Here is a 12,434-nt window from a genome sequence, read left to right on the forward strand (position 1 = left end):
CATAAACCAAAAAACCACAAAAGAATAAATGCATTCTTTAAAATTCACTCTATTTGTTTACCATAGGGCCACTCCGCTAGGTCCACTTAACAGTATTATATTTCGTTCATATTATAATTCAGAATGCACAAAATTTATATCATTTAAAGAATTACCTAATCGTTGCCACATGTTCTATTCAAATACTATAATAAAGCTCGAACGATGTATAAAAGAAATTAAGCAAACAAAACGAAAAAGAAACAGTTTTCACAGACGACTGAGTACTTCTCATTCAATTAATTCAGTTCTCACTTCGCGACAAGACAAAAATACATAAAAACTCAAAATATCTGTATTAAAAATTACGAAGTAAATCTTAAACACTTATTTCCTCGAAAAAATTCCAGAAAGGATTAAGCATGATTTAATTCGCAATAATAAATGAAGGCGTTACCTTTGTTGTTGTGAAGCTAAGTTTTTCTAGATTGGCAACAAATCCACTATTCTGCTGTTTCAAATGTAAACAAGCAATGGCCGCTCTCAAAAACATTATTAGGCTTAGCGGCACTTAAACAACTTTAAAATTGTTGATAATTCTAAAAATATTGCAGACAGATTTACTAAAGGCATAAAAACCTTAACCGGAAGATAAGAACAACATAATTCAATCATTTTTAAAGCAAAAATTGTACAATTTACAAACATATAAGAGTAAAGAAACTGAGATCACTGAGCCGGGTAACAGAGTGGATATATATATAAATATATTTATATACGTTTGGTGCGGCCGATTGCAACCTAAATACGAGGTGCACATCTACATGTTATACCAGTCCTATATACAAAATTTCAACGTTCTGAGGCTACTCGTTTTTGAGTTATGCGAGATACGTACGTACATACATTCGTACAGACGCCACGAAAAATTCTCTTTAGAATTCATTTTAAAGCAGTTTTATAATTTTTTTTGGAAGAAAAAGAGTCTTTTATTCTGTTCTTACGTACAGATATCACGCAAAAACATCGTTAAATTTCATTCGATAGCGTTCAAAATGGATATTTTCGTTGAAATACGCTGCCTGAAACTTTTCGCGATTACAATACTTCCTTTTCACTTTGTACAAGGAAGTAAAAACACTGAAACTTTCAGATTTTATATTACGCCCAAAGAGGCATTTTTTTAAACGTTTTGTGTGTTACCTTTTTTTATTCAATATCATGTTCTTTGCACTTCAGATAAAATTCAGTTCAACAGCAATATCGCAAAATAAGTTTAAAATGAGCATATCTTTAGAATTTCCGATACACAGCTCGCGCGCTGAAGATAATATTTTCTTTTTCCCCGTTCAGTGTTGCCATTGCTAGCTTTGAAAACTCATAAATGCTTTAGAAAATATGAAATAGATAATAAAAGAAATTCCAAATTGGGGCTTCCAGATGCCCATATTCGCTGGAGAATTACATCATTCAAAATTGTATGGCTGTAGGTACAGTTGTTTAATCATAATGCGAGACACATACATACATTTATGCAGATTCTTCATTGTTGAATTTCTTTAAATATTATACAGGGCGATAATCTTTGATGGCAACAATTTCAAAAGCGATTCGCCGTTTATAGCGAATCAACGCAAAATGCGAAAACAAAATTACTGAGCTAACAACTTCTTTGAGCTAAAAAAACGTACAGGTACTTATTTTTAACTACGTCTTCCGCTATTAAAGTCCTCTGTAGAATTTGGCGGTACGGGAAAAGTGGAGCTAATCTCAAAATGTCGTTCGAAACTCGGATGGAACTTTACACTTCTCGGTTTTGTACACGGTAGGCTTCCGCGCTTTACATTGGACAACATTCTCACTGACGAGATGGCTTAGTGTCCCGCAGATTTGATTAAACGGCGAGAAAACCCTTCCGCTGCTGATGGACTGCGTAAACCAACTTGCATCTCTTCGCAAACCGTCGCCAAATGGACGGCAATCCAAAGAAATAGACACCTCTGGTATTACCTTAAATTACCACAGGTAATTTAAGTAATGCCGAATATAGCTAACCGTTAAGCTCCCCCTCCCCCCAATTTTTAGAAGGCAAGGGGGGCGGTTCGGCAAACTTCCACCCCTCTTTCCCTACCACCAGCTTCTCGAAATGTCTTTCAATTCGCCGCGTGTTATGACTGTTCCCTTGCCGCACAGACAATATACGCTTACGAACATCGCTACATTTTCCGAGATTCGAACCCGAGCAGTCAGCGTCACCACTATACCTGCTGGAGGCAATCATAAATTCAGTATATAATTTGCCATAAGAAGTAATGGTTTATTGTATTTTCAATTACCTGTATGTTAATAGTTACATGAAATAGATTCACGTCAGTGGCACCGTTGACACTGTTACAATTGAACTGTACTTTTTATTTATTTATTTATTTATTTAATGATAGCTTGTCTTGCAAAGAAAGTTGCCAATGAAATTTTTTCAACTTCTAATTTTGTAAGGATCGTAAGTTTTACTAACGTTTATTTTATTTTAAATCTTTGCTATCACTTCTTATTTTCTACTTCCGGCCAGAATTAAAAGCTTTAACTTATTTATGCAAATTTGTCTTGCTAACGCCAAGTACTTAAGTTGTGGCTTTTTGCCAAGCAAGAGAGAGGAAGGAGTTATTAGAAGCAGGCCGCTGGCCATAGTAGTTTTACTCGGTTGCTGGTTGCCTTCGAGGCCAGAGGTTTAATCTTCTTGTTAATTTTAAAGGTATCGTAGTTTTAGCAGCTCTCTGTACTACATACGGATTTTTGTTAAATAACGTCCAATCTTGATGTTAGGCACTTGTATATTAATCCAAAGTTAGTTTTAGTTAGAGTTTTTAGTTAGTATTTTTATATTCTTACGTTCAGACCACAAATGGTTGGTCTCTGTATTCCGAAGTTCCGGAAATCGCTGTAAAGATAGAAAAATAAAGGGTTTCGTACACCCTTCCTGTGTGTATTGTCTACTTCACAATTTATTGAACATAGCTTTAGTAAGCTCCCTGTTCCGAGTCAGGACAGTTCATGTTTCCAAAGCAAGTAAAGAGGAACACAAGTCCTGATAATTTTAGACAACTTTACAGCACACATACAAATTAGAAGTAGTAGTTTGATGTCTTAATAAATAATATAATATAGTAATAGTATAATGTTTTAATAATTAGAAGAAATGGTATAATGTCTTAATTGTAGAAACAATATAATGCCTTAAGCGTTTATTGATAAGGATTTTATTTATGTATTTTTATTCTGAAATTAAAGATGATGTTTAAGCCTAATTACGTCATCTTCTGCGGTTAAAATTAAAAGATGTTGACGATCTGCTGAATAAGAAAACAAAAAAATTAGAATATCACCCCTTCTTTTTCGAGTATTATATAGAAAGCAAATCTCTTACCTTCACCACTTTCTTTCTGTTGCGTCTTCCTTTCGTTAGTTTCGTTAATTGACTTAGTTAGTTCATTCTGGTAATCCTTCTCTTATTGAACATCCTGAAAAGAAATACTTAATTTTAAAAACACTTACTACTCAATTAAAGGTATTATAAAATATGTTCCAAGATATTTGCCTACAAAAGAGTCCGTAAATATTATTGCAAGAGAAAGCTGAGCAAAGGCCAATCAAGTAATTAAACACAGAGCCAACCAAGACATTCAGTGGTATATCTTCTTTCCTTTACGGCCAAAAGGCCCGAGACAACTTTTCATTCAAAGGACCACAACCGCACGAAACGGGCGAGATTGTTGTTTTTTTCTCCTCCTACTAAGGTATGCAGTAGCATGTGCAGTTTCCCCAGATGCGTTGTATCAGTTTATTCCAGTCAACTTGTCCTGAAAAGCTAATGGAAGCTTCTTTGTTAGGAAGTAGAAAGGATGTCATTTGAAATATTCACACCTCTTTGGACATTAATGGGCGGGGAGGGGAGGAAACGAACAGGATGGGTAATGGACGGGGACGAGCGTTTCGGTATTTTAAGCGTACAGGTTAGCGAAGGCTTCGGGTTTATAAGGATTAAAATGGTATTGAAAATGGAAACCTTCCTCTTCACAAGGAATAAAAAATTTTCTCATATTTTCTGAAATTCATCAAATTTTCTTTTTTTTTTTTTTTTTTTTTCTTCTGATATTACTATTGCGAGAAAAGTTGAGGAGGCCAATCAAGTAATTACAAACAGAATACATCTTCTTTCCATTAAAATACTATTGAAATTCGAGAAAATTTTTCTGATATTTTCTGAAATAGTTCTGTTTTTTTCTGAAATTTCTATGGCAAGTGAAAGCCAATAAGGCTAATCAAGTAATTAAACCAATCGTCAACCAAAAGTATCTTCTTCCCATTAAAATATTACTGAAACTGGAAGCCTACTCTTTCAAAAGAAAATAAAATGTTTCTCGTATTTTATTTCCAGTTCCCGAGGCCATAAAACAATACATAACCAACAGAACTAATTAGCTTACAAAATAATACATTTTAAAGGCAACAAAAGCTATATTCAATAATAGCCGCTAGGAGGCCAACCTTCGTCTGGCTTTTAAATGTACCGTAAAAATGCCTAAAGGAAATAACAAATATTAAATTTAAAACCTGCACAGAATTTGACTCTGTAGAAGAACTTTATAAAAAAAAATTTCAATAAAAATATATCACATATAAAAAAAAATTACAATCAAATAAGCAATATCCCTTAAATACAAATAGTAATTATCCTAAGAAATAAATTAACCAACTTCCCGTTGCAAAAAAAAAAAAAAAAAAAAAAAAAAATCATGCTAAACTGTTGAGTATCTTAAAAACAGTTGAAATAAGCAATACATATTTTATCTCATATTCTCTGATCGTGCACGGTTCATAAACAGATGAACAATTTAACCGTTTTGCATCGTCTGCTGGGAAAGCAGTTGCCAGTTCATTACATTAAAATGATATAATGCTGTAGAGTGTAGAACTATTATTTACGCGTTATAATTAGATTTAAAATGATAATTCTCGTATTATGTATACCATACACACAGTCACAAATGCCTACATACACCCAATAAATAGTGGTTTACAATACACTAAGTTTAAACGGTTACGTAGATTATTGTAACCGTCATGTTATTCGTATGAAAAAAATTTCCCAAAAAATAACGGCTTAAAGAAGGAAATTACGAAAGTTATGTGCAAATTTTATAATATGCTTGTAGGCCCAGTATTTTTTACATCATTGCACGAAGTAAAAGAAATACTGTAACCGCGAACAATTTCGGATCGAATTCATTTGAATAATGTTTTTGCTTGACAACTTTACATATGGATAGCATAAAGGATTCTTTTTTTCGAAACAGATTGTAAAATGGATTTCAAATGGGTTTAGATGAAACAAAAAAAAAAAAAAAAATTTTTTTTTTTCGTGACGTCTGTACGTACGTTCGTATGTAGATATCTCGTGTAACTCAAATAGTAGTTTCAGAACGTTGAGACTGCTGTAGCATGTAGTTATGAGCCTCATTTTTTGGTTGCAAGCAGTCGCACCAAACATATATATTTGTAATAATAAAATTCCATAGTCAACAATACACTTAAAATTCTAACTGTATGTTCTTTTCAATTTTAATGGCGACGTTCTCTGATTTGAAAGTACGTGGAATTAAATCCACAGCCCCGTAGTCAAGTTGTTTTTCCCGCCTTTTGTACATGTACAGTTATAGAATGTTCTGGAGATATTTAAAGCGAACTGGATTGGCTGACGAAGCTGACGTCATTTCTTTGAAGCTCCGCCTTTCCAGAGGCTATAAAAGGACTCGCAAAAGGAATATCGGAGCTTTTTCTTAAATGTCACGATGCAGTAAACTTCATACAAAAAGTTATTAGTAATTCTTTTTATTTACTCCGTATATCTGATTTTTGTAACTGCTATTTTCTACTGAATAATAATAAATGGATCCTGTTTTTTTTTTTTTTTTTTTTTTTTTTTTTTTTAAACTTATCGTCTGATGATTTAAGCTACGACTAAAGCTGGTACATCACATATCTATATATATACTCTGTTAACTGGCTTGGCGAGCTCAGTTATTTTTATTCTTATATGCTGGTAAATTGTGCATTTATTGCTTTAAAAGTGACTGAATTATACTTTTCTTATATTCTGGTTAAGATTTTTATGCCTTTAGTTAATCTGTTTGTAATAGTTGTCGAATTATCAACTATTCAAGTGTAACAGTCAAAGTTCAAGTGGTGTTAGGCCTAACGAGGGTGCCATTTGTTTGTATTTGAATTTCTCAGTAGAATAGTGAATGAAATCAGTTGGTGCATCAAATTAAGCGTCTTTTTGCCCACTGGGACCGAAAGTTAATTCTCAATTTTGTGCTCCGTTAATTTTATCTTTCTCTCTGCTGGCTGAATTGTTTGTTTCTGCGTAGAAACTTTAATTATTTAAAAAAAAAAAAAAAATTTAGATGTTTTTAACTGCATTTGGCGTTGTAGGATTTTCTATATTTTACAAATTTTAATGAAGATGTTTTGAGTTTTTTTTATGTATTTTTGCTACGCCGCGAAGAATGAAATTCGAGGAAATAAGTTTAAATGAAGTGCAGCAAAAAAATGTGGATAATTTAATAGGCTGTACAAGGAAGTCATGTGATGCCCATATCAGATATTTTACCTTTAATTTCTCATTTTGTACACGATTAGTATAAAATTTAATATTTACTTAACTATTATTTTTAATTAATTTTAAGGTTTTTGCTATTTCGTTCAGCTCTAAGATAGAAATGTAATAAAAGTACTTGGTTTAAATTAACTATTTAATTATTCTTTCAAAATGTCTGAAAACTTGTTCTGCTCTAATACATTTTTTGAGTCACTGTGTATATAGCTTTGTTGGAAATGTGCATGTAATATGTGTTTTACTTATAGAGCTGTCAGTAATTCTGTAATGTAACATTTGTTAGCTGAAGCAAAATGAATGCTTAATATCTCAGAAAATAAAATTTTAATTAGATGAATAGGAATAGCATTTATTACGCGTTTGCATTACAGACTGCAAAAAAGTAAGTCATTGAAGTCAATGGGTCAATTATAACCCGCCGAAAAAAATAATTATAACCATTTCTAATATAACCATTTTTAGGTATAAGGAAATAATTATAATCATTCATATAACAAATAATTATAACCATTTTATAACCATTTCTAGGTGTAGTGAAATAATTATAACCATTAATATAACAAATAATTCTAACCATTTTATAATCATTTCCAGGTGTAATGAAATAATTATAACCATTAATATAACAAATAATTCTAACCATTTTATAACCATTTCTAGGTGTAATGAAATAATTATAACCCTTAATATAACAAATAATTATAACCATTTCTAGGTGTAATGAAAACCCATTAATTCTAGTGTTAATCACCGTTACCATGTAGGGCTTTCGTTTCAAGAACTCCATCCAGGGACTAATTAAGACAGTCTGGGGCCCTAGGCAAAATGTTTTGCAGACGCCCCTAACGTCTAATTTTCTTGTTTTTATGAAAGCAAAATTGGTCTGAGAAATAACAGGATAGTGCTGCGGTCTAGGTCCAGGCCTAACTTCTGAAATTCTCACTGTAAATGACTGCTTCCACCTTGATAACCTGGTCCGCATACATTCTTGGTCTTTCCATTTTAACTGACAATATCCCTACATGGGACCCATCACTAGCAAGTTAAATCATTATAACGTAACAATGCAGTTAATTAGATGTAATTACACATCTAACCAGAATAGACAACATAAAATCCCTTATTTAACGGAAATTTAATAGTTAGATGAAATTTTAGAATCTGCTGTCTGCCATTTTTGCTAGGCAGAGGTAATTTTAAAACTTATATTAGTCAAAAAGCAATCAACATATAAAAATATGCCCACAATGCACATAATTTAGACTTAGCTAAATGATTACAAACAAAATTAAGATCATCAAACTTCGCATGAGGTGAAGAACAATATTACCACTTCAGAGCTGTGTAGGCAGACGCAAACAAACCCAGCGATGGTTCTACGGGGTGGCGTCCATTTCGCCTGGAGGTAAAAAGCCAAGGACGTGCAATAACCTTGGACTTTCGACAAGCAGGAGTTGGTAAACAGTAAAATGGAATTATGCCTAGATGGAATTAGCGAGCCAGTGAATAAATAGCTGCATTCCATTTAATTCTCCTTTTTCTTCTCCCACACGGGTGATAAATTATGATGATTTCGAAATACTGCGCCAGAATGAAATAACCATGATAGAAATTTTATTTCAATTAGAAAGGCATATCGAAATCTGTAATAAAACAGTTCTTTTTGCTCCGGGTAAGTTGACATTAATCAAAATGAAAAATGGTTTTAAAAAACCAAAAAAAATTCAGATGTTAGTTAATTTATTTCAGCAGAGAAATCTTGAATTATCCGACGGGGATTCATTTTTCTAAAGCCAAGGGCGTGCAATGAAGACGTGCAATTAGTTCATTTAGTGCAAATTGGAACACAGACGATTACTCGGCAGTATATTCTAAGTTCGTAAGAAATTAATAGCATCACCTTCATTGTTTGGCAGATCCTACATATCCATGTCCGCGCCCTTTAAACTGCGGTTTATAGACTGTTGCAATGCCCATCAACGGCCGAGCGGTAATTCGGTGCGAGATTCGAATGCCGCTGCTGGTTGCATAGGCGTTTTCCTGGTTTTCTCCCATGTGTAACGTGTAGGTTTTCCTTGCCGGTTTTCCTTAGAAAGTCCTCCACGAAGGCATCCCTTCCCTTAGATAGATATCCCTCGAGGCTTTGCCGTAATCACGTAAACAAAAACCATACGGGTTGCAATAGTAATTAGTTTGTGTCATTGTGCCAAAGTTGGCAAGTATTCGCTCTTTTTGTTTATTTTTTTATAAATTTTGGCTGTTCCTCCGTTAACATGCAAGTACTTTTTAAATTATAATTAAATTATAACAAAACTTTAAACTATACTTGTATTGTAATAAAAACTGGATCTCTTTTATGCTAGAATAATACGCGCCTAACTGTTTTCTACAGTTGGAAAACTGCCCCAGCGTTTACCTAGTGACCAACATGAAATTAAATATGTTTCCCCTTCACTTACAACAGTATATTTTTGCTTTCTAAATAAGTATTGTCCACAAAAAGTTTTTTAAAGTCTGTCACTATTTTTTCCCCCCTGTTTTCCTTCCCTTATCATTTAATACAAGTTCACATAGTAATTCAAAAGATAAATCATGATGAAGTAGTTCGTTACGTTTATTGGTAACACTTGGACACTCTGTTAGCATAGCATATGAACAGCATCTGCTGTTGTGAGTCCACATTGACATTTACAAGTTGCCTCTTTCAGTTTGAACCTATTAATATTGATAGGATTAGGTGGATAGGATTACTCTATGATTAGTTGGAATTTGATTGAGAAAGAAATCGCAAAAATGTTTCTTTTCTGAGACTTTGGGAAGAATTTTGAAGGCATGTCTTCCTGTTTCTTCTTCTTGCCATCTCTTTTGCCATAAGGCGATAGCTTTCATTTTAGCTGTTCTTGAGAGGAAGGTTAGAACACTCTATTTTATTCGACGAGTAGATAGATTCCTTTCTTGGCCTTTTCATCAGCTTTTTCTCTTCCTTGGGATCCTTGATGGCCTCCTATCCAGTGGAATTTGGCTTTGGTAATTGATAGCATTTTTTAATTTCAATAATATATCTATTATAGATGTCATATTTTTCAATCGACTTGAGAACAGCTTGACTGTCAGAGAAGATATTAGCTGATTGTTTACATGTCTTGAGCCACGTCAAAGCTGATTTCAGAGCTTGTGTTTCGACTTGATAAACCGAACAGTTTTTGTAAAGCTGAAACATAAATTGTTCTTTAAATTCTCCGTTCCAATAGGTGCAGAATCCGGCTCCTGTGCCATCGTTATTCTTAGAACCATCAGCATAAACCTCCAAACCATGAAATGTTGGTGGTTTATCATCGCAGTGAAATATTCTGATTTGTGCCACGTGAGTATGCCACTTATGAACTTGAAAGTCAATTTCGTCCCGTGAAATATAGATATCATCAAATATAAAGTCTGACCAACCTCTTTTGGTACGTTGAATGGCACATTCGAGGTCTAGTTTGATGTTCAAAGGTAGTAATCCCGCTATGGCTTGGAAGGTCGAAGTCGGAGATGTTTTGTAACTTTTAGTCATAGCCAAAAGAGCCGTTCGTTGAATGGTATTTGCTTTATTCGGCGTCTCGACCGTTGGAGAATGCCACCAAGCATAAACTGCTGTCCAATAACTAACTTAACAGATAGGTTTCTTAGGTTTAAAAATAATTTACAGCAGATATAGGTATAAGTGAACGGGGCATCAGAATTTCGCCACTGGTCGTACAAGTACGGTTCCACGGCCTGCCCATGTTCAACCCAACTTTAACCCCTTCGAGCCGGGTAGCGAAAACGCGCGCTTATCGCTGAGGCTGGCAGTGTCTTACGCGAGCGTCTCTCCAGAGGCTTTTTTGCTACTAAGACTAAATCCATGAAATTTCCGAAGTATCAACGCATTGTTTAATAATGCTCTATAGAGTATTTAAACGGCTTATGCTTTATAAATATTTTTATATATATACTTTAATTACCTTATTTCTTGTTTAAATGCATATTTTACACATTTTATTTTAATTACTCACCATTTTATGAATTTTAACATTATACATCTGAAAACTAAATATATTACTTAAAATTCTCTTTTCGTGTGAAAAATTTGAAAACGGGGATCTACACACAGTCCTACGTTACATTCCTTGCACTCGTAATAACTCATTTGCCGTTTTGGAGGATTTTTCCGGGAATGTGAACAAACGAAGCATCGTCGTCTCATTTTCTTATCAGTCTCTTCTGAACAAAGTTTTGGAAAATGTCTTTCAGTTAATCTTTCAGAATCAATATCAGAATATCAGAATCAATATCTGAAATATTTTGCATCATTTCTGCTATTTCATGCTCTGTTAAACATTTTCGACGCTTCGACATTGCAACGGTAAAAACAAAGAATTCACGTCTAACAAGATCTAATTATTTTCTAAAAACTGAACTGCAAACCGAAATACCCAACGCTTTAAAGCAAATAAAACTTCTCTACTTACAGTAAACAACTACCACGTGCGAATAAAGTGCTATTTAAAGAGACGTCATAAATCACGCCATTCGGAAACATTTATTTCCCCGTTTGTTTATATAATCAAAAACACGTGTATGTGAGTCATGCTTCTCTCATTTCGAGTAGAAGGTCTAATGTACATGTATCTGAAACCATATGGACATACAGTGTCATCTTGTGGCAGAAATTATAGTTTGAAAAACGTTCCAAAGTACTGGCACAAATACGTGACAGTCGGTAGAGAATGGAACAATCCTTTGGCACGCCTGCGTGTCGGCCGGTAGGTAAGTGCGTTCGTTGCTGGCACGTATACGTGACAGTCGGCGCGAAGGGGTTAATGCACAGCACCTGGGGGAACAGTCCAAGAGTCTTACACCTCTCTTCCCCTACCACCAACCACTCGAAAGTACTTTTGGTTCGCCAATATTTAAGTGCACTCATGCCTCGCTGATATTATACACTAAAAAAAAAATAAACCTGTGCCATCTCCGGGATTCGAAACCGTACCCATGGCAGCTATCGTTGCTAACTGTACCGATCAGAGCAGGGGGGGGAAACAGTCGAAATGATGTGATGAAGGAAGCACGTTTTTTCGTTGGAAGAATTTAGTTAGTGCATGTATCTTTTTACACTAAACTGTTTCGCATGTGTTGTCCTACAACGGAAAAGATCTCGCAAAAGATCTGAGACCTTAATTCCGAGAATGCTAGGTTCATATATACGTAATTAATTTGGTTTATTCATGGATTACGATTAAGCCGTCAGGCTATCTGCCTATAGGGAAGACTGGCTTCGTGGGGAGTTTTTTAGAGGAAATTAACTCGTATTTTATGTTTAATCTTTGGATTATGGTAACTTAGCGATTTTTTGGCGAAAATTTGGCAACCGACCCTGCTACAGCAACCTGCTAGTTTATGATTAGGTGCGAATCATGACGAAGATTAGGTGCGAAATTGGGAGAAAGTGCAGAATCGCCCACTGCTTGCCGCATTTTTAAGAATTGCACATACACGGTATCCATGTACACGTCGACCTATTTTCACTTAAAAAAACGGTTGATCTTTGAATTATGGTAACTTGGCGATTTTTTGGCGAAAATTTGGCGACCAACTCTGCTACAGCAACCCTCTATTTTTTTCCCACCGCAGTTTTGTCTTTACGAAGTAAAGACATGTTTCTTTTCTTTTTATTTACTCAACACTTTTTCCAACAATCTACTAGCCGAATTACACTTATGCTAGAAATTTTATGTAACAAAACTGCTTAATCTTT

The 12,434-nt window shown here is 34.4% G+C and overlaps 1 protein-coding gene across 2 annotated transcripts in view; it reads right to left on the reverse strand.

Annotated features, from left to right (window-relative positions):
- Positions 1-12,434, reverse strand: part of LOC118187859 (semaphorin-5B-like) — a 317,610-nt gene that overhangs the window by 189,455 nt on the left and 115,721 nt on the right. For both annotated transcript variants that reach the window (XM_085827486.1, XM_085827485.1), the window contains one exon: positions 3,404-3,497. The gene's annotated coding sequence lies outside the window, so the exon portion shown is untranslated. The remainder of the gene's footprint in view (positions 1-3,403; positions 3,498-12,434) is intronic.

Source organism: Stegodyphus dumicola, chromosome 12, assembly GCF_044657685.1.
Source record: "Stegodyphus dumicola isolate Sdum_Otavi_A_Nest chromosome 12, ASM4465768v1".
Lineage (NCBI taxonomy): Eukaryota > Metazoa > Arthropoda > Arachnida > Araneae > Eresidae > Stegodyphus > Stegodyphus dumicola.